At 47.6% G+C, this 23073-nt stretch overlaps 1 protein-coding gene across 4 annotated transcripts in view; it reads right to left on the bottom strand.

The window, feature by feature from the left end:
* Positions 1-17024, bottom strand: part of EPN2 (epsin 2) — a 97532-nt gene extending 80508 nt beyond the window's left edge. For all 4 annotated transcript variants that reach the window (XM_049776866.1, XM_049776862.1, XM_049776864.1 and 1 more), the window contains exon 1: positions 16948-17024. The gene's annotated coding sequence lies outside the window, so the exon portion shown is untranslated. The remainder of the gene's footprint in view (positions 1-16947) is intronic.
* Between the last annotated feature and the right edge of the window lie 6049 nt (positions 17025-23073).

Below are 23073 nucleotides of genomic sequence, written 5' to 3'. Positions count from 1 at the left end.
TAGAATGTACTGGGACTGAGTGCCAGAAAAGGAGGGGACAGGAGGCAGGGAGATACGGTCTAAACAACACCACTAAAATAGCTTCAGAGATGCTCTGGAATGTAGAGCCCTTCGTCAGGAAGAGGGGGGCAAAGAGGAGAGAAATGGGTGTTGCCAGGCAGGGAGAAGAGAGTAACAGGAGGTCCATGAGGGTCAGAGCACAGGGTCAAAGAGGGCACCAAAGAGGAGAGCAAGTGCAAAAAAAAAACTAAATATGAGACACTACTACATCTAACCCCTTTATTAGCTCTGCGCCCCCAAAAGCAGGACCAGGCAAAGAAGGAAACTGATGGGGTTCCAGGGAAGAAGAGGGGCTGGCGTGCTGATGAGCATAAGCCCATCCAGAGACATCACCAACACTGGCACTGACCCGCTGCTGCCAGGCAACAGCCCAGTCAGTCCCTGGCTGCCAAGCCTCTGACTTGTCAATGAAGCTGAAAGTCTGGATCACGATGTGAGATCTCCTGATTCTCCTGCTGGCAACTGTGACCGACAGAGTAACGACCTCCCAAGGATGACTACATCCTAATTCCAGTTGTGCGACAAAGGGAAACTAATGTAGCAGATAGAATGAAGGTTTCTAAGCAGCTGATCCTTTAGACAGGGAGAGTTGAGGATGTAGCTCAGTGGCAGAACATTTACTGTGCACATGGAATGCCCAACATTTGACCCAATATTGTCAGAAAATGGTAACAGAGACTGGGTCCAGAGGATGGTGCAGTGCATAGAGAGAAACCTTTTACTGTTGCTTTTAGTTTTGGCTCACAGCCAAAGTAGCTCAGGTCTAGCCCCACTGAGAGCGAGGTCTGGAACAGGGGACACTGTACCAGCACCCAATCCTTCACTTGGTAGATGTATAACTGGCGACTCAGGTGAACCACTAGAGCCCTTTACTCTAATAAGCTGGACTGGCCTTCTCCAGGGACTTCTAGAAAGAAGTGCTAAGGCATTCTGCGCCCAAGGGACCTGTTCATAACAGCATCAGCACAGCCAAGACTGTAACCCTGGGATCTGAGAAACTGAAACTGGACAGAATCCTTTTCAACTCTTATTTTGGTTTGGGGGCCATTCCTGGCTTGAGCTCTCAGGATCATTCCTTGAGATGCTGGGGGACCATATGTCAGGGATAGCTGAGCAAGGCAACTGAGTGTCCCTCTACTACACCAATCCTCCTAAAAGAACTCACCTCTTAAATATATAATACATATGTTTTCAGTAATTTGGGGGCTGGTGGAGAACTGGTCTTCATTCGGTAGTGCTCAAGGCTAACTCTTAGCTTTGCATTTAGAAGATTCCAGGCAGTGTTCAGAGGACAATATGAGATGCTGGGGATTGAATCCAGGTGTACTGCAAACAAAAGAACCACCTTGGGCCCGGAGAGATAGCACAGCGGCATTTGCCTTGCAAGCAGCCGATCCAGGACCAAAGGTGGTTGGTTCAAATCCCGGTGTCCCATATGGTCCCCCGTGCCTGCCAGGAGCTATTTCTGAGCAGACAGCCAGGAGTAACCCCTGAGCACCGCTGGGTGTGGCCCAAAAAAAAACAAACAAAAAAATTAAAAAAAAAAAAAAACCAAATGGGACGGGGCCAGAGAGATAGCATGGAGGTAAAGCATTTGCCTTGCATGCAGAAGGTCGGTGGTTCGAATCCCAGCATCCCATATGGTCCCCTGAGCCTGCCAGGAGCGATTTCTGTTTATTTTTGATTGTTTGTTTTTTGTTTTGGGGTCACACCCGGCCACACTCAGGGGTTACTCAGAAATCGCTCCTGGCAGGCTCAGGGGACCATATGGGATGCCAGGATTCAAACCACTGACCATCTTCAAATGCCTTACCTCCATGCTATCTCTCCAGTCCCAGGAGCGATTTCTGAGCATAGAGCCAGGAATAACCCCTGAGCGCTGCCAAGTGTGACCCAAAACAAAAAAACAAACAAAAAAAAAAAAACAGGGGGACTATAAACTAATTTTTTCTGGAAATACTACCAATTAAAATAATACTATGATTATTTTTATTAATAAAGTACCTAAGATTTCAATATAATTCAGGATTAAATTTAAGAAAACATGTATAGTATTTTGTGATATAAATCCTGCTTCCATGCCCGCCATCCCATATGGTCCCCCAAGCCTGTTAGGAATAATATCTGAGCTCAGAGCCAGGAGTAACTCGAGTGCTGCCAGTGTGGCCTAAAACCCCAAAACAAACAAAATAACCCACCCCCCCACACCCCAGAACATTATGAAGTAGAAGTTGGTGGTGTACTAAGCAGTGATTTTGGTTACTTGTCAGGAGCTAGATTAGGAATATAAAGAAGTATAGAAGAGCCAGAGGGAATGTAGGATTTGAAGGACTAGCAAATGGGAAGGCATTTCAGAATAGGAGCAGGAGACCATGTTGGGCTTAGTGCCTGATTTTATATGTGTATGAGTGTGCAAGCACACATTTGTATATGCTCACATGCACATGTGTGTTATATGCACATGAGCTGTGCATGTGCACTGTTCTTGAGCAGTGAGAACTACTGTGGTAACTGGCTTTGAGGAGGCACTCTTGGGACTTGCTGGCAGTAGGGAGCAGAGTGACTACAGAAGTGGATGTTGCATTAAAAGTCTTGGGGAGGGCCCAGAGAGATAGCACAGCGGCATTTGCCTTGCAAGCAGCCACCCAGAACCAAAGGTGGTTGGTTCGAATCCCGGTGTCCCATATGGTCTCCCGTGCCTGCCAGGAGCTATTTCTGAACAGACAGCCAGGAGTGACCCCTGAGCACCTCCTGGTGTGGCCCAAAAACCAAAAAAAAAAAAAAAAAAAAAAAGTCTTGGGGAGCTACTCCTTGCAGGGGTCTGCAGAGCAACATTATTCTGTGAGCAAGGGCTAAGCTGGTCTCCCGAGAAAGGTCACATAGTGGAATCAGCACACAGGTGCATGTCTGAGTGCAGGGAGACCAGAGCCAACTTCTCTTTGGGGAGAAGTGGGTGTCTCATTGTCACCTGGGAAGTATGGATGTGATACTCCTAGAGCCTAAATTTGTTACCCACGATACCTGCAAACCACATGGCCTGGAAGCTTGTTGGAACCGCCTGTGAGATCTGGGGGCATGATTTAGATGCAGGAGCCTCCAATTATGTTGCTAGCACCAAACTGACCCAAATACTGAGCTGATGAGTCCCTATGCACTGGGTGAGGTCCCAGAACTACACTTCCCATGCCAATCCAGACCATAGAGGGGGAGCCAGTACTTTTTCAGATTGTGTGAGAGGGTATGGGCTCTACCTAGCTGTGCTCAGGATCTGGTTAGCTTAGTTAGAGTTACCCCTGGTGGTTTAGAAGAACTGTGTGTGGTGCTGGAGATTTAAACCATGGTCGTGGCTGCCAAAGCCTATTGACTTATACAATTGAAGTACTTTTTTTTTGGGAGGGGGGTTTGGGTCACACCCAGCAGCGCTCATGGGTTACTCATGCTCTACGCTCAGAAATCGCTCTTGGCAGGCTCGGGGACCATATGGGATGCGGGAATTTGAACCACTGTCCTTCTGCATGCAAGGCAAACACCTTACCTTCATGCTATCTTTCCGCCCCAATTGAAGTACTTCTGATAAGTCTAACATTTGTGTGGGTTGAGAAGTCAAATTGTGGGGAACAGGGCCCGGAGAGATAGCACAGTGGCATTTGCCTTGCAAGCAGCCGATCCAGGACCAAAGGTGGTTGGTTCGAATCCCGGTGTCCCATATGGTCCCCCGTGCCTGCCAGGAGCTATTTCTTTTTTTTTTTTTTTTTTTTTTGGTTTTTGGGCCACACCCGGCGGTGCTCAGGGGTTACTCCTGGCTGTCTGCTCAGAAATAGCTCCTGGCAGGCACGGGGGACCATATGGGACACCGGGATTCGAACCAAACACCTTTGGTCCTGCATCGGCTGCTTGCAAGGCAAACACCGCTGTGCTATCTCTCCGGGCCCTGCCAGGAGCTATTTCTGAGCAGACAGCCAGGAGTAACCCCTGAGCACTGTCGGGTGTGGCCCAAAAACCAAAAAAAAGAAAAAAAAAATTTGTGGGTAACAGGAGAAAATATAGTTGATAGGACTTTTGCATTGTATGTGGCTGACCCTGATTTGAAACCTGACATTCTATATGTTTCCCTGAGCCTGCTATGAATGATCCTTCAAGAGAAAAGCCAGGAGTAATCCCTGAGCACTTGCTGAATATGTTCAGGAACCAAAAAAGAGGGGCCAGCGTGGTGCCGTAAGTGGTAGGGTGTTTGCCTTGCATGCGCTATCCTTAGACGGACCTTGGTTTGATCTCCCCGTGTCCCATATGGTCCCCCAAGCCAGGAGTGATTTCTGAGAGCATAGCCAGGAGTAACCCTGTAGCATCACCTGGTGTGGCCTTCCCTCCCCACACCCTCCCCCACCCAAAAAAAAGAAGCGGAAAAAGGTCAAACTGTCTTCGGTTAGCCTCTGGGAGTGTTTAGGATTAGAAGGTAGGAAAATATAGATGTGAGAGTGAGAGAATAAAATTGAGTGAGGTATGGGAAACTAGGGCCCTGAGCTGTTGAAGAGTAGGGAGAGGCTGAGAAAGGAAGAGTCACTGGCAGCTGAAGTTGAAGCTTGATTATGGAGTAGAGTGACAGAGATGGTCCCCTGACTGAAATTTGTAAACCAGCCTTGAGAAGTAGGGCTAGTTGACAGAGTCTCTTAGCAAGATGAGTGCAGAAGACATGGTTCCCTGCCTGGAATCCTCCCATAGCCGGTTCTAGGAACAACAGAACAGCAGTCTGTTCAGTCAAACTTAAGAACCAATTCCCTTCTACATGCCTGATTATAATGACTGTAATACTTTTTTGTTTGGTTTTGGGCCATACCCAGTGATGCTCAACATCACATTGGCTCTACACTTAGGAATCACTTCTGGCAGGGTACTTAGTGCTGGATAAAACCTAGGTTTGGTTTGCAATACACCTTGCCCACTGTACTATTTCTCTGGTCCAATAAATACATCTTGTAAAAAAAATCTGTAAAATTTTGTAAAACAAATTTCTTAGGGCCCGGAGAGATAGCACAGTGGCATTTGCCTTGCAAGCAGCCGATCCAGGACCAAAGGTGGTTGGTTCGAATCCCGGTGTCCCATATGGTCCCCCGTGCCTGCCAGGAGCTATTTCTGAGCAGATAGCCAGAAGTGATCCCTGAGCACTGCCAGGTGTGGCCCAAAAAAAAAAAAAAAAAAAATCTTAGGTACTTTATTTTTTTTATATTACTTTCATTATTTATTGTTCATTGTTTATTTCAGTATTACAGCAGGGGTCTGCTGAGTACAAGGCAAACCACCCTATTCAATCCCTTTGGCCCTGTTATCTGTTTTCTTTTTTTTTTTTTTCTTTTTTTTTGGGGGGTCACACCTGGCCCGTTATCTGTTTTCTTAATCAGCAAGTGGTTTTTGTTTGCTTTTGCTTTGGGGCCATACCCCATGGGCCTCAAGGCTTTCTCTGAGGTCTATTCAGGGATCACTCTTTTTTTTTTTTTTCAGGTATTAATCTTTTTTTTTTTTTTTTTTTTGGTTTTTGGTTTTTGGGCCACACCCGGTTATGCTCAGGGGTTACTCCTGGCTATGTGCTCAGAAGTTGCTCCTGGCTTGGGGGACCATATGGGACACCGGGGGTTCGAACCGCAGGATCGAACCGTGGTCAGTCCAAGGCTAGCGCAGGCAAGGCAGGCACCTTACCTTTAGCGCCACCGCCCGGCCACGCAGGTATTAATCTTAAGAGGTGCTCAGGGTATGTTATGCAGCCATGAGGAGAGATGAAGTCATGAAATTTTCCTATACATGAAAGGACATGGAAACTATTATGCTGAGTGAAGTAAGTCAGAGGGAGAGAGATACAGAATAGTCTCACTCATCTATGGGTTTTAAGAAAAATTAAAGACATTATTATAATAATGCCCAGAGACAATAGAGATGAAGGCTGGAAGGACCTGCTCACAATGTGAAGCTCACCCACCAAAGAGTGGTGAGTACATGGGGCCGGTGAGGTGGCGCTAGAGGTAAGGTGTCTGCCTTGCAAGCGCTAGCCAAGGAAGGACCGTGGTTCGATCCCCCGGCGTCCCATATGGTCCCCCCAAGCCAGGGGCGATTTTCTGAGCACTTAGCCAGGAGTAACCCCTGAACATCAAACGGGTGTGGCAAAAAAAAAAAAAAAACCGGAACAGAAAGACTGGAGTGGTGATGCAAGTGGTAGGACATTTGCCTTGCATGTGCTAACCTGTGACAGACCGCAGTTTGATCCCCGGCACGTATGTCGGTCCCCCAAGCCAGGAGTGATTTCTGAGCACATAGCCAGAAGAAACCCCCTAAACATCACTGGGTGTGGCCCAAACACCAAAAAAAAAAAAAAAAAAAAATACCAGGAAGAGCAGGGTGAGAGGGAATGCAGGGGCTGTGCCCAGGTCTCATGAGCACAACAATGTGATTCTTTTTGGCTTTTTGGTTGCGGGGAGGCAGGTGGACAGCAACACCAATTTGTTGGTTCCAAGATTTAGTCACTTCAGAATCTCAAACAGTTTACAAAACAAATTCAAGGCCAAACCTCTGGGGCCTCCCCAGAGTTCAGGCAGGTATAGACACATCATAGTCACCATCACTTGGCTTGGGTGCCGCAGGCATATTTCAAACCTTGGGAAAGTGATCACACCCCAGCCTCCTGGTACACTGTAAGCCCAGAAAGAAAATGTCCCCAGAAATTCTGCTGTAATAACTTAGCGAAGAAAGATTTTACATTTTTACTTATATGTAACATTTGGAGGGGCCAGAGAAATAGCATGGCGGTAGGGTGTTTGCCTTACATCCAGAAGGACGGTGGTTGGAATCCCAGCATCCCGTATGGGCCCCCGTGCCTGCCAGGGGCGATTTCTGACCCCAGAGCCAGGAGTAACCCCTGAACACTGCCGGGTGTGATGACCCCCCCCAAAAAAAGACACACATATATGTAACATTTGGAAATGGGAGGCCAAACCCATTGCGCTCAGGGCTTACTCCTGGCTCCTACTTACTCCTGACAGAACTCAAGATCAATCAGGGTTGGCTGCATGCAAGGAAAACATCTTACTCTTATACATCTCTCTGGCCCTAATGAACGTTTTAATTAAGTTTGGGGACTGGAGAGATAGTTCAGCTGGTAGGACCCTTGCCTTGCATGCAGCCAACCTGCATTCACTGCCTGGCATACTAAATGGTCCTCCAAGCTCACCAGGTGTAAGCCCTGAGCACAAAGCCAGGAGTAACCCCTGAGCACAGCCAGGTGTGGCTCTCAAACAAACAAACAAACAAACAAAAATACTACCAAGTTATTCTCCTGTTTGTTTGCTTTAGTAAGAGCCTTACTAGTGGGCATTCCTATATAACAAACATGCCAGTATATAGAATCAATGTGCAGTCAAGTTCAAATGGAAAAAGAAAAAAAAGACCAAAGAGCAATGTGGATAATTCCTTAACACAGCTATACCTACAAACTTCCTCCCAGCCAAGTCAGCTGGGATTCCCTTAGGAGACAGGTGTGGCATTGCCAGCCACTGGATGGGTCAACATGATCAAGTTTGACCCCCACTTTAAGCTTCATTCAGCTTACTCCTATACAAAATGCTTGCCCTTCTGGGGCTGTCAGAATATAGAGAAGCAAGGAGAGAGAATTGCAGGCAACAGGTGAGGGAACTAATGTAGTTCCAAGTCTGACACAGGTCACAAATAGCTAGGGCCTGAGGCAGGTTGCTGCACCACAACCCTAGTTTTTGCATATACAAAAGAAAAAAGGGAAGGCCAATGTGGTAGTGCAATGAGTAGGCATTTGCTTTGTAAGCATCCAACCCAGGTTTGATCCTCTACATCCCATATGGTCCCCTGAGTAGCACCAGGACTAATTCCCAAGTACAAAGCCAGGAATAGTAATCCCTGAGCATTGCTGGATATGAAGCAAACCAAAAAGAAAAGGGGATAGGCCTTAAAGACTCATGATGAAAATAAAATCTAATATTGTGCATAAAAAGAAGAGCTGGGGGGGGGCAGAGAGATAACACAGCTGGTATGGCATTTGTCTTGCAAGCGGCCGACTGGAGTTCGATCCCCAGTATCCCATATGGTCCCCGAGTCTCCCAGGAGGGATTTCTGAGTGAAGAGCCAGGAGTAACCTGAGTGCCATCGGGTGTGGCCCAACCCCTACCAAAAAAAAAGGAAGAGCAGGGCCAAGGTTGTGACTCAAAGAGCAAATACTTTCACATAAGAGACATAGGTCCCATCCTCATTCCTCACAAACAAACCCTCCAACCCTCAAAAACCAGACCTATAGGTTCTGACATTCAGAAATCATCTGAAGGGCTGGAACAATAGCGCAGTGGAAAAGTGTTTGCCTTGCACATGGCATATCTGGACTCAGTCTCCTGCCTCCCTTACAGTCCCCTAAGCCTGCCAAGGGGTGATTTCTGAGTGCAAAGCCAGGAGTTACCCCTGTGCACAGCAGGGTGTGGCCCAAAAATCTAACCAAAAAAATCATATGGGTTTGGTCAGAGATAGTACAGATGTTAAGGTGCATGCCTTGCCTCTGCTGACCCTTTTTGATCACTGGCATTGGCAGTCATTCGATCATCACCGATAGTGATTCCCAAGCACTGAGCCAGGTTTAAGCCCTGAGCACTACCACATGTGGCCCAAAAACAAACAAACAAAAGACTAACCCAGGTTCACATACCAATCCACCTTTGTTTTTCATGGACAAGCTGGTAATTAACTATTGAAGGGAGGGAGAGAAAAAAATCCAAACTCTCAGAAAAAATAAAATTCAATGTATCAAGGGCCTGGAGAGATAGCACAGCGGCATTTGTCTTGCAAGCAGCCAATCCAGGGCCTAAGGTGGTTGGTTCGAATCCTGGTGTCCCATATGATTCCCCCATGCCTGCCAGGAGCTATTTCTGAGCAGACAGCCAGGAGTAACCCCTGAGCACCGCCGGGTGTGGCCCAAAAACAAAAAAACAAACAAAAAAAAAAAAAATTCAATGTACCTGAACTGTTAGTGGAAGCAATTGTGCTTTCCATTAAAGCCATCCCTAATAGTTCTGCTAGAGTCAGATCGGTGGCCCAGGACCATTCCCCCAAATCTTTACAGCTACATTTCAAAAAAAAAAAAAAATGGACTCCCTAATGACCATCTCCCTTAATACATGGTAATGATGAGGTAGTTTTTCAGACAGAATCACAGATCCACAGGCTTTTTGAAGATTCCTCCTGCATTCCCTTCATTAAGGACAAGGTCCTAGCAGCTAACTTAAACAGGGATTCCTGTGACCGGCAAATTATAATCACCTCAGAACAAAGTCAAGCCTCTCTGAGAAATCAAATTCCCTTCCCAAGTGTCATGTCATCGTCTTGTGAGCAATAATCAGAAGCATTTCAAAAGAGAGCAAAGCAAAAATGTGAAAGCAGCATTGCAGAGGCAGACAGGAGCTACTACTGTGTATGAGTTTGCAGCAAAGCAAAAAAATGATGTTAACACCTCATTTGATATTGGACCTGAACTGGTCCCTGGATACGTAGCATCTTGACCCGAGAAGTGGTCGCAAATGCACATTAAGGCTCACTCCAGAGGCCGGAGAGATAGCATGGAGATAAGGCGTTTACCTTTCATGCAGAAGGTCATCGGTTCGAATCCCAGTGTCCCATATGGTCCCATTTCCCCCACACCCACACCCACACCTTCCCCCCCCACCCCCACCCCCCCACACACCCCCCCCCCCGGTGCCTGCCAGGAGCAATTTCTGAGCACGGAGCCAGAAAAAAACCCTGAACACTGCCGAGTGTGACCCAAAAACCACAAAAAAAAAAAAAAAAAAAAAAAAAAAGGCTCACTCCAGGGGCCGGAGAGATAGCATAGAGGTTAAGGTGTTTGCCTTGCATGCAGAAGGACGGTGGTTCCAAGCCTGCCAGGAGCGATTTCTGAGCATAGAGCCAGGAGTAACCCCTGAGCGTTGCCACGTGTGACCCAAAAACCAAAAAAAAAAAAAAAAAATGTTTTAAATAATAAAAAAAAATAAGGCTCGGGGCTGGAGAGATAGCACAGCAGTGTTTGCCTTGCAAGCAGCCAATCCAGCACCTAAGGTGGTTGGTTCGAATCCCGGTGTCCCATATAGTCCCCTGTGCCTGCCAGGAGCTATTTCTGAGCAGACAGCCAGGAGTAACCCCTGAGCACCGCCGGGTGTGGCCCAAAAACCAATAAATAAATAAATAAATAAATAAACAAATAAACAAACAAATAAATAAATAAATAAATAAATAATAAAAAATAAGGCTCACTCCAGATTCACTAAAGAAAAAATTCTCAGGGTGGAGCTGGTAATGTGTTTAGCTGGCTCCCTGGGTGGCTCTGATGTACACTGGAGACTGAGAAGCATGCATACTTGATTCTCCAAAAGTGCCTTTTACTAATCCCAGCTCAGAGATAAGGAAACCAAGTTCAGAAATTAAAGTGCCCAGCCAGGAGGCCAATTTGCACCCACATCTAGTTCTACATGGCTTTTTAGCCAAACCGTTTATACCCTGTAGGGCTCTAAGCTACTGAGTCACACTGGATGTGATGACTTTACCCTTAGAGCACAAGAACATGAAGCCTGCACTCTGATGCGATTAATTACAGATGCTTTCAAACCCACACTATACATCAGCCTAAGTGACCAATCATCCCCCAGAATGAGCCTGCTTCCCACCCATTCCATTTGTCAGTTACTATAGCGAATGCTGGGGAGTCCTTTAGTTTATAGCCCTCAATGTACTCCACACCTCACACTGCTTTGACTAGAAAGGAATACCAATGGCCAGTCTGTCTCCACAGGGCTTGGAATGCAATACATTCTGCCTAGATCAAGTGTTTCTTTATTTTTCATATACATGAAAAATGGTTTATTAATAGTGACAAGTCATAACGAATGGGGTGAGGGGCAGCAAGTGGATCGACCAGAACATCCAGGACCTGTAAACTTAACAGACCTAAGGCATGAGATGCTGACAGCCATGTACTCTGACTGTTCTCCCCAGAGCATGTACTATCAGTACCAACTGGGGTGGGAGCGGAGGGGAGAAGTGGGTCCTTCTGTGCTAGGGAACAAAACTGACTCTCTCCTACCTGCCTGTGCTGGGAATGAGTCACAACAAAGAATTCAATGCATGTTCAGAGAGCATTGAACAATGTCGAAGAGCTGGTTTAAAGGAGACAGGTGTGAGGCCAAAGTGATAGTACAGTGGGTAGGGCACTTGTCTTACACGTGACCAACCCAAGTTCGATTTCCCAGCATCCCATATGGTCCCCAGAGCCCTCCAGGAGTAACCTCTGAGCACCACTAGGTATGGCCCAAAAACAAAAAAAGGAGATAGGTGCTTTTTCTCTCCCATCCCCACCACAAACATGAAGTCTTGTCTATCAGTTCAAGTGGCCCATTAAATAAGACAAACTGCGGGGCCGGAGAGATAGCATGGAGGTAAGGCGTTTGCCTTTCATGCAGAAGGTCATCAGTTCAAATCCCGGCGTCCCATATGGTCCCCCGTGCCTGCCGGGAGCAATTTCTGAGCATGGAGCCAGGAATAACCCCTGAGCACCGCCGGGTGTGACCCAAAAACCAAAAAAAAAAAAAAATAAGACAAACTGCAAGTGCTTTCATTTCACAGATCTTCAAGTTAGGGAAAACAAAGCTCACCGACAATTCCCAACCTTCCAAAGTTGGTGATGATTTTCAGATCACAAGTATATTAAGGGAATTCTTTGGGACCCATTATACCAAGGAGCTTTCTACAGGAACAGAGGTAGACCCTGGTTGAGATCAGAGACTTAAACTGGTACCCTGGCTGAGTATCAGCTCCTCACTACTTTCATACCTCCTTTGACCTCTGTGTTTCCACACACAGGTGATAATACCTACATTATATGGGAGATAAAGACAAAATGTAATATGTTTTGTTTTGTTTTTAGGGTTAGTCTGCTAAAACAATTCTGATTCTCAAGACATCAGAAACTTAACCAGGGGACCAGAACAATAGTACAAGAGGTGGGTGCTTGCCTTGCCCGCAGATAACTGAAGTTAGATCTCTAATACCCCAGACCCTTAGAGCCTGCCGATACTGAACCTTGAGTGCAGAGCCAGGAATACGTCCTAAACACTGCCAGATGCAGCCCAAAATAAAAACAAAAATAAAAAAACCCACAACCTTAATCTGCAGACCAGCTATGGTCAAACAAGTGTTACAAACATTACTGAATACATCCAACCACAGACACTCATTTCACTGTTTTCCTAACTTTCTGTTTTTAGACAAAACATTCCATTGATGAACTTAAGAGAAACTAATCCATTTCTCAAAACCTCAACAGACTGCTGCAAACATTCTTTTTACAATGCATCTGAGAGGGAGGGAAAAAAGTGCTCTTCCACCCCCACATTTAATGAGATCATCCCACAGGGTTCTTGTTCATAATCAGTGGTGTTTTGAGAAAATCCCTTAACCCCAGTTAGGCTCAGTTTGCTAGAATTCAAAAGACATATCGGGGCCAGAGAGTTAATAATATAGTAAGGCCTGACACAGGTCCAATTCCCAGCACCCCATATGGCCCCAAGCCCCTGCAGGTAGGATTCCTGATTGCAGAGTCAGAAGAACCAAGCAACAGTAGGAGTCCCCCCAAAAAAGAAAGACCTGATGAAACCCTAGTCCCATAACTTATGGTTGTGTGAACTTGGGTTCAAGATTTATAAGCATTCCTCAGATATGGCAGGGGAATGAATAACTGTGAGACTGGAATGAAAGCTCAACAAGCAGTGGTTTCTGCAAAAGCAGGACAAGACAGTGGAGGCTATAGGGAGGTGTAATGCTCACAAGAATACACATATACAACTACCATCCTGGAAAGAAACTGCAGGTGTGGTGGCCAGAGTGTATATGTGGATATACAGAGGAAAGCACTTATATCTCTTGTATACAGCCAACCCAGATTCCAACTCAGCATCCAATATTATTCCCAAGCACTGCCTGGTGTGATCCCTGACTATAGAGCCAGAAGAAAGCCCTGAGCACTGCTGGTTTAACCTATAAAAAATAAAAATAAAAAAAATAAAAAAAAAAAAAAACAGGGGCTGGAGAGATAGCATGAAGGCAAGACGTTTGCCTTGCACGCAGGACAGTGGTTCAAATCCTGACATCCCATATGGTCCCGGGAGCCTGCCTGGAGCGATTTCTGAGTGTAGAGCCAGGAGTAACCCCTGAGCGGCAACGAGTGTGACCCCCCCCCCAAAATAAAAATTTAAAAATTTAAAAACAGTAACAAAAAAAAAGTCCTCCGGTGATAAGTGTTCCAATAAATGGGGCTTTTGAAGCTTGATGAGTTAGTTGCAAGGGCCCAAATACCGGCAGAACTTTTTGACAGAGATGTCAGTAGCAAGTCTAGCAAATGAGAAAGATGGTCCAGCTCAATTCCTCATATTCTCCCCAATCCCAAAACCAACCCATTAATTATCCCAAGGTGCGGGAGCACATGGTTCTCACATCACAAAATAACAACAATCAGAGACATAGACACCCCCCCAATTATAAGGTGCTAGGAACAGTGAGAACAATTGCCAGAAGCTCTGAGGATGTCATTGGGATGTTGCATCACACCTGATGCTGCTCAGGAACCTACTCCCAGTTCTGTGAAAAGGTTGCTCCTGGAAGTGCTTAGGGTGGGAATGTTGGGGAGGAGGACATTACGTGTGCCAAGGACTGAACCCCAAACTTCTCTAAACAAAGCTTGCATTTGACCACTAAGCTATGTGTCTGGTGCTCAGAAAACATAAATACAGGGCAATGACAATTCCATGCATAAATAATCTCTTGACACTTCAGCCTACAAAACGTGAACATCACTCTTTTATTTTGTTTTGTTTTGTTTTTGTTTTTGGGTCACACCCGGCAGCACTCAGGGGTCACTCCTGGCTCTATGCTCAGAAATCGCTCCTGGCAGGCTCAGGGGACCATATGGGATGCCGGGATTCGAACCACCGACCTTCTGTGTGCAAGGCAAGTGCCTTACCTCCATGCTAGCTTTCTGGCCCCTGAACATCACTCTTTAATGAAATCTAAGGGAAAAAATAGTAAAATAGAAAAAATAGTCAACGTACTCTTCATTTTAAATTCAGGAAAAGATAAGTGATTAAAATAAATCAGAAGCCCAAAAGCCATTCATCTACTTTGGTAAAACTTGAACCAGAATCCCAACTCAGGAAATCAATACCACACCAGTATTATGAGTGAGAAGCTATATAAAGAGGCAACTACAGTTCTACAGGTTTCTACAGGACTAGACAAATAACTCAAGTTAATTCAGATAACTTATCAGGCTGGAACACAGGTCCGGCCTATTAGAGCCCTGGGTTTGATTCCTGGCTCCACAAGGTCCCCAAGCATCACCAGAGTGGGATATTGGGAGTAAACCTGAGGGCCCTAGAGCGCTACTTGAGAGATCAAAGGTTAAAAAGGAAAGTGTAGGGGGATAAGGTGAGGGGGCAGAGCAATGACAAGTGGTAAAGCATTTCTCTTGCACACAGCCAACCTGGGACAGACACAGGTTCAATCCCAGCATCCAATATGGTCACCAGAGCCTGCCAGGAATGATTTCAGAGTGCAGAGCCAGGAGTAACCCCTGAGCGCCACGGGGCGTGGCCCAAAAACCAAAAAAATAAAAAAAAAAGACGGGTCATTTTTCAAGTCTGCACACACACTACAGTAGGCATGCTGACTTGTAAACCTGGCATCATCTCCCACCTCACACACGTTTTAGAGCGAGCCCCTTACTGGGAGAGATCTCCACAGCTCTCTGGGCAGTGTGCAGTGTTGAAGATTCAGAGAGATAAAATCTCTGCACAAACTACACACCCAAGTAAGTTCTACTTCACTACCTACAGGACAAACCAAACTTAAGGTGTCAGGATTTTATGGAAGCAGCCCTAGAACCAACTCAGTCATTTGAATTCTACCTTTAGTGGCCAGCAGTATCACATCCAAAATTTACAAAAGAATAGCCCAGAGAACTAAAAGGATGGCTAACAACAGTAAAACCACAGAAGTTTTGTTGTTGTTGTTGTTGTTGTTTTAACAATGTAAAGATTCAAGTAGGGTTGAATAAAAGATCAGAAAATCTTGGTGGCTTTTCCAAACACGATTACTTTACTCCATCTAGAACAAGGCCCAATTTGGACAAAAACTGTAGTCCCTTTGAATAGCCTCTAAACACAGAAGGGCCTAGAAATTAACTTGAGAAAGCACAGGCGCAGTCCCAGGTGCAAAACCAGGGCAGATCCCAAGGAGTGGAATGTAGTCGTCGTCCCCACCACCCTAAATTTGAATACAGATGAAAACTATCACTGCAAACTCTATGCCTGCCGTGCAACTCGATGCATGACTTTAGTCAGTATCAATCATCCCATGTCTAAAGCCATTAGCCGCTGAGGCTTTCTGCCAGATAGATCATCATTCATATTAAGTGTGTGTGGGGGGGTGTTTATTGAAACTCATTTTTCAGTCATCTAAACTCCTCGTTCTACCTTTTTAATAGTCAAAGAGTTTCAAAGAACTCCTATTTCTTTTTCCTGTGCATTTTCTCGTGTGGACGTTAAAAAAAAAAATGAACAAGGTGGCTAGAGATCACCTCTGGAACATCTTCCCAAAAGAAGAAGAAGAAAGTGCCCCAGAGAGAGAGTTTTCCTTCTCACTGTAAACACCGTCTCGCAGAATGACTTTGGGGTAAAGAAAAAAAAAAAAAATGATTGCATTCTCGAGGTCTCCATCCCCTCCAGTCCTCTTAAGACACCGACTAGGGTGGGGATGCGTCCACCCCTCCAGGGAAGGAGGAAGCAAAGCTCGGCAGGGGCCTTGGAAGGAGCCCGGGGCGGAGGAATGAGCCTGCTTTTTCCCCAGGCCCCACAGCAGGGATTTCCGAGGCGGGAGAGAGGGAAGGAGGGCTGCTGCCTACCTCCACCACCCCCGCCGAGCCAGTGGGCTAACTTCAGGTTGCAAACAAAAACCTGTTGACACCGATGCCTCCAGCGGGCAGGCAGGCAGGCCAGCCCGGCCCGGCCCGGCCAGCTCTCCCGAGCCCAGCGCAGGGGGGCTCGTGGGGGGCCTCCCCAAAACCTGCGGGGGAGCCAGGCGGCAGGGGAGTTGTCCGGGCCAGAGGCACCCTAGTCCCCGGGAGAGACCCCCCCCAAAGACCTGCCTTCTCCCTTCTTCCCACGCGGAACAAAAGGCAGCTGGAGCCTGACTCCGCCGCCCCCGTCCCCGCTGTGCGTTTTGGGGGGTTCGGGGAGGGCGCGCGAGCCTGATCCCCGCGGGGAGAGAGGAGAGAGCAGCAGCCCGGGCTCCGATGCCCCTCGGGGACCCGTCCCCCGAATTCCTGGAGGGAGGGAGGGCGGGCGGGCGGCGGCGGGGCCTGGGCTGGGCAGGGCAGGGCTGGGCCGGGTGTGGGCGGGAGGGAGAGCCGGGGTTCGAGCGCGCAGGAAAGGGGCGCCCGGCCACGGGAGGGAGGGAAAGTGTGCTCCTGGAAGCAAGCGCGGAACCGTTCCCGGCTGCGAGGGCTTGCGGGGGCTTCGGCCGCGGCCGGGACGGGGGTGCGGGGCGCCCCAAATGCCAAAGGCTATAAAAGGAGCGCGCGAGAGAGACAGAGAGAGAGCCCTTGGGTGAGTCCCGGCAGCGCTGCGCCCCCGAGGCGGGCCTGGCTGGCGGAGCGGTCTCGGGGCGCTGGGTCCGCCACGGGGGATCGGGGGCCAGGCTCGGGGCGGGAGCGATGCGGGAGCCCCGAGAGAGGGAGGGAAGGAAGGTCGGCGTCCCAGCCGGCCCCCGAGCCCCGCGCACGCCCCGGCTCACCTCCGTCCGCTCCTCCCCGGCCGGCCCGGCCCGGGCCTGGCGCGCGCCTGCGGACTCGGGGAGCGCCGGAGAAGTGGGGAACCACCAGACGCCGCCGCCGCCGCCGCCGCCGCTCCGAGCTCCGTTTGACACCCACACACCACCAGCCAACATGGCGGCCGGGAGGGGGCGCGCCGCCGGCGTGCGCGCGCCCGCGCGCCACGCCCCCTGACTGGCCACGCCCTCTCGGTGTGGCCACGCCTCTCCCCGATGCCACGCCCCTTCCCCGGGCCCGCCAGACCCTGGTGTGGGCAGCGGAGGAGGAGGCGAGGCCTCGCCTGAGCCCCAGCGGCCCACGTTCTCCAACTGCCACATTCGAACCCGAAGCCATTTATGCCACAGCCTTGACTCGATGGACACACACACACACACACACACACACACACATACACACACACACAGATTCCCCCTAACTCTGCACTCTCACACACAGCCCACTCCCACCCATCACTCAAACTTCAGATTCGAACCCGAGCCCATTTATGGGCCTTCACTCACACACACACACACACACACACACACGCGCGCGCGCACACACACGCACATTTCCCCTAACTCACATTTCTCTAACTCCACACTCTCACACATCCCACCCCCAGGCATCAGTCAAACTTCAGATTCGAACCCGAGCCCATATATGCCACACCCTTCACTGGGGGGGGAAACACACACACACACATACACACACAGATTCACCATAACTCCACACTTTCACACAGCCCACAAACCCATTTATGCCACAGCCTTCACTCAGGGACACACACACACACACACACACACACACACACACACACACACACACATATTCCCCCTAACTCCACACTCTCTCACATAGCCCACTCCCATCCATCAAACTTCAGATTTGAACCTGGACCCATTTATGCCACAGCCTTCACTCAGATGGACACACACACACACACACACACACACACACACACAGATTCCCCCAACTCCACACTCACACAGCCCACCTCTACCCACCCACACATCAGTCAAAGTCACCACCTGGCCTTTGGTGTTTGTAAAACCTTGAGACTGAGTCTCCCTTCCAAACCTGGAGCCTGGAAGGGGTGGAGGGGGCTGTTGGGCAGAGCCTGGGCTGGGTGGTGCGTTCACTAGTGTGTTCACTTAGGAAAATCCATTGATGCCCACTACAGATGTCTGTGCAATCTTTCCCACTGTTAGACATTCATAAGATGTGCCCTCAGTTGTCTTAAGAGGGGTACCTGCGGGTCGGAGCGATAGCACATCTGTAGGGCGTTTTTGCCTGGCACACGGCCAATCTGGCACCTACCCGGGTTTTATCTCTTGCATGCCAAGAGGTCCCCGACCTGCCAGGGGGTGATTTCTGAGCGCAGAGTAACCCTGAGCGCCGTCAAGTGTGGCCCCAAAACCCAAACCTCCCCACCACCACCAAAAACAGCGGGGTGCCTGGACTTTACAAGATGTTCAAGGATCAGGGCACAAAAGTGCAACCCTTTGGTCTCTTTTGGCCACTTGCATTTATCCAGTCTCTTATCCAGTCTCTTAATCACCACGGCAACAGGAAAGATCTTATTCCTTTGGTTCAACCCACAACACCATCCATGGTGCAGCATACAGGAGTCAAGCACATCGTTCCTGAGACTGACCCTAGATGTTCTGGGGCTGGAGTCATAGTACAGCAGGAGGAAACTTGCCTGGCATGCGACTGACCCTGGTTCAATCCCCATCATACCATATAGGCCCCAAATCACCACCAGGAATGATCCCTGAGCTCAGAGCCAGGAGTAATGCCTGAGCAACTCTTGGTATGGTTCCCCCTCAAAAAAATTAAAATTTCTTCCTAAGGATGTGCCCTAGGAACACAAAAACACAATACAAATATGCCCTCTGTACACCTATATTTATTGCAATCCTATTCACAATGGCTAGAATCTGGAAACAACCCAGATGCCCGACAACAGATGAATGGCTAAAAAAAAATAAACTGTAGTACATATACACAATGGAATACTATGCAGCCGTCATGAAAAATGAAGTCATGAAATTTTCCTATACATGGATGGACATGGAAATTATTATTCTGAGTGACATAAGTCAGAGGGAGAGAGATAGACACAGAATAGTCTCACTCATCTATGGGTTTTATGGAAAGTTAAGAAAAAATAAAAGACATTGGGGCCGCCGAGGTGGTGCTAGAGGTAAGGTGTCTTCCTTACAAGCGCTAGTCAAGGATCAGGATCACGGTTCGATCCCCCGGTGTCCCATATGGTCCCCACAAGCCAGGGGCAATTTCTGAGCGCTTAGCCAGGAATAACCCCTGAGCACCAAACGGGTGTGGCCCGAAAAAAAAAACAAAAAACAAAAAACAAAAAAAAAAACAAAAAAACAAAAATAAAATAAATAAATAAAAGACATTATTGTAGGGGCTGGAGAGATAGCATGGAGGCAAGGCAATTTGCCTTGCATGCAGAGGACAGTGGTTCAAATCCCAGCATTCCATATGGTCCCCCGAGCCTGCCAGGAGCGATTTCTGAATGTAGAGCCAAGAGTAACCCCTGAATGCTGCTGGGTGTGACCCAAAAACAAACAAACAAAAAAAAGACATTATTGTAATAATACCCAGAGACAATAGAGATGAGGGCTGGAAGAACTGGCCCATAAATTAGCTTACCACAAAGAGCGGTGAATGCAGTTAGAGAAATAATTACACTAACAACTATAACGATAATGGTAATGATTGAGAGAAGTAGAATGCTTGTCTCTAGTACAAGCAGGCGTTTGGGGGAATAAGGATATAGGGAGCATTGGTGGTGGGAATGTTGCACTGGTGAAGGGGGGTGTTCTTTTTATGACTGAAACAAACAAAAATGTTTGTAATCATGGTGCTTAAATAAAGATATTATTCTATTTTAAAAAATTAGATTTTCTGGGCCCAGAGAGATAGCACAGCGGCGTTTGCCTTGCAAGCAGCCTATCCAAAACCAAAGGTGGTTGGTTTGAATCCCGGTGTCCCATATGGTCCCCCATGCCTGCCAGGAGCTATTTCTGAGCAGACAGCCAGGAGTAGCCCCTGAGCACCGCTGGGTGTGGCCCAAAAACCAAAAAAAAAAAAAATAAAAAGATTTTCTGAGGCTGGAGCAATAGTACAACGGCAAGGTGTTTGCCTTGCACTCAGCTGACCTGGGATGGACCCAAGTTTCATTCCTGACATTCCATCCATCCCTGAGACTGCCAGGAGCTATTTCTTTTTTGTTTTTGTTTTTGGGCCACATCCGGTGATGCTCAGGGGTTACTCCTGGCTATGAACTCAGAAATCGCTCCTGGCTTGGGTAACCATATGGGATGCTGCTATTTCTGAGGTGTTCATAGAGCCAGGAGTAACCCCTGAGCACCACCAGGTGTGGCCAAAAAAAAAAAACAGAAAAAGAAAATTAGATTTTCTGAGACCACACAGCTGACCAAACTTACCCACTCAGAGCTGGAGCAGAAAAGACCCTGAACAATAGGTATGGGGAATTAAATCAGGGTTTGCTACGTTGTCAGAGGGCACCACATTCGTGATTTGTGCCAAAGACAATCCAATAATCACGTCTTCACCAAACTCTGTAAAGAGAAGCTGTGTCCAGAAATGCCTGCTCAACCTCCCTTCATGAAGAAACATAAATAACTGTGCTTCCTTGAGTCCTGATGCCTCCTCATAATGAGGCAGCCAGGGTTATGGAAAGCATCATTCATTTGCATATGATGCTTGAACTTTGATAAGTCCAACACTGTTACTTCTTTTTTTTTTTTTTTTTTTTTTTTTTTTTGGTTTTTGGGCCACACCCGGTGATGCTCAGGGGTTACTCCTGGCTATGCACTCAGAAATCACTCCTGGCTTGGGGGACCATATGGGACACCGGGTGATTGAACCACGGTTCATCCTAAGTTAGTACATGTAAGGCAGATGTCTCACTGCTTGTGCCACCTCTTCAGCCCTATAAACACTGGCAGTTCTAAATACTAGAAACCCCTCTCCAAAATTTGCAGCCTCTTTAGCTGAAGAGAGATGGTACAACAAGGGAGCTTGCCTTGTACATGGATGACCCAGATGTAATCTCTTGCATTTCATATACAGTAGTTCCCTGAACACAACTAGAGTGTGCCTTGAGCACAGAGTAAAAATTAAGTGCTAGGGCACCACCAAGTGTAGCCCTCTACGCATCAAAGAGGAGCTGGAGCAATAGCATAGCAGATAAGGTGTTTGCCTTGCATGTGGCTTACCCCAAGTTTGGTCCTGGGAATCTCATATATTCTTCTGAACCTGCCAGGAATAATTTCTGAGTGCTGAAACAGGTGTAACCCCTGAGGACCATTGGGTTTGGCCCAAAAAACAATAAAAGGGGAATCCCTTTTGTCTCAAGGAGTCAGGGGAGTTTGGGTTCAGACCCAGAAGTTCTCTGTGCTATTCCTGGCTTAATGCACAGAAATAATCCCTGGAGATTCTCAGGGAAACAAATGTGGTATCAGGGATCAAACTGTAGTCAAAGGATACAAGGCAAGAGCCTTAACCCCCATATTATCTCTCCAGCCCCAGAAATCCATTTTTAAACTTAGTCTGCCTCCACCCTAAACTTGTCCACATTGCTCCTCAGCTTGTGCACTTAGCAAAGCCTTCTGAGCAGAAATATTGAAGTGATAGTTTCTGCCCAGAAAAGGTTTGTAATTCAGATGATGTATGCCGGCATATATGAGTGCCTGGCATAGGCTAGATGTTTCGTTTGTTTTGGGGTCACAACCAGCATTACTCAAGCCTTAGTTCTGGCTCTGTGTTCAGGAATCACTCTTAGGAGTCTCAGGAAGCCATCAGGGATTGAACCCAGGTCAATCATGCAAGGCAGATACCCTACCACTGTGCTATCTCCCCAGCCCCTGGAAGAGCTACTTTTTAAGCTACATTTAACTTGAATTGAATGAATTTAAACAGTCTGTTTTTGTTTTTGTTGCTGGGGTCCTCAAACTTTTTAAACAGGAGGCCAGTTCACTGTCCTTCAGACTGTTGGAGGGCCAGATTATAGTAAAAACAAAAATTATGAACAAATTTCTATGCACACTGCATATATCTTATTTAGAAGTGAAGAAACAAAATGGGAATAAATACAATATGTGGCCCGCTGGCCATAGTTTGAAGACCCCTGTTTAGGGCCATATTCAGTGGCACTCAGGGTTTACTCTTGGATATGCACTCAGAAATCACTACTGGCAGGCTTGGGGAACCATATCGTTCCAGCTCCCTAGTTATATATTTTTTGGAACAGGGAGATGTTACTACTCTTATTTTACAAACAAGATAGAGGGGCGGTGGGGCCAGAGATAGCACAGCAGCGTTTGCCTTGCAGCTGACCCAGGATCTAAGGTGGTTGGTTCGAATCCCTGTGTCCCATATGGTCCCCCGTGCCTGCCAGGAGCTATTTCTGAGTAGATAGCCAGGAGTAAGCCCTGAGCACCGCTGGGTATGCCAGCCCCCCCCCCAAAAAAAAGAACAAAGATAGAGGGAAGAGATAGCACAGCAGTAAGGCATTTGCCTGGCACATGGCTGACCTGGGACAAACCCAAGTTCAATCCCGGGCATGCCATATGGTCCCCTGGGCCTGCCAGGAATGATTTCTGAGTGCAGAGCCAGGAGTAACCCCCAGCACTGCTGGTGTGGCCCAAAAACCAAAATAAACAAACAAGATACTGATGTTCAGTGGCTGGAGCAGTAATACTCTGAGTAGGCCATTTACCTTGCAAGCAGCCAACCTAGATTCAATACCCAGTAAGTGATTCCTGAGTGCAGGGCCAGAAATAAGCTCTGAACACAGTTTGGTGTGCACCCCCACACCAAAAAATTAGGCTCAGCATTTTGGTAACCCAGATTGATTGCTTTCATGCACAGTCTTTTCCCTTCCCCACCCAGTCTAAGAAGTCTGATAAACCTAGGGATAAAATAGAAGCTTGAGAAAGAGATCTGGGCACAGATATGAGGACAGTGAGGTAAGGGTTAGTCCAGGAAGTGAGGTAAAAAGACTGGGTCAGGGGCCAGAGAGATAGCATAGAGGTAAGGTATTTGCCTTACATGCA

The sequence above is a fragment of the Suncus etruscus genome, chromosome 7, assembly GCF_024139225.1.
Source record: "Suncus etruscus isolate mSunEtr1 chromosome 7, mSunEtr1.pri.cur, whole genome shotgun sequence".
Taxonomy (NCBI): Eukaryota; Metazoa; Chordata; class Mammalia; order Eulipotyphla; family Soricidae; genus Suncus; species Suncus etruscus.
This window is presented reverse-complemented; position numbering and strand designations above follow the sequence as displayed.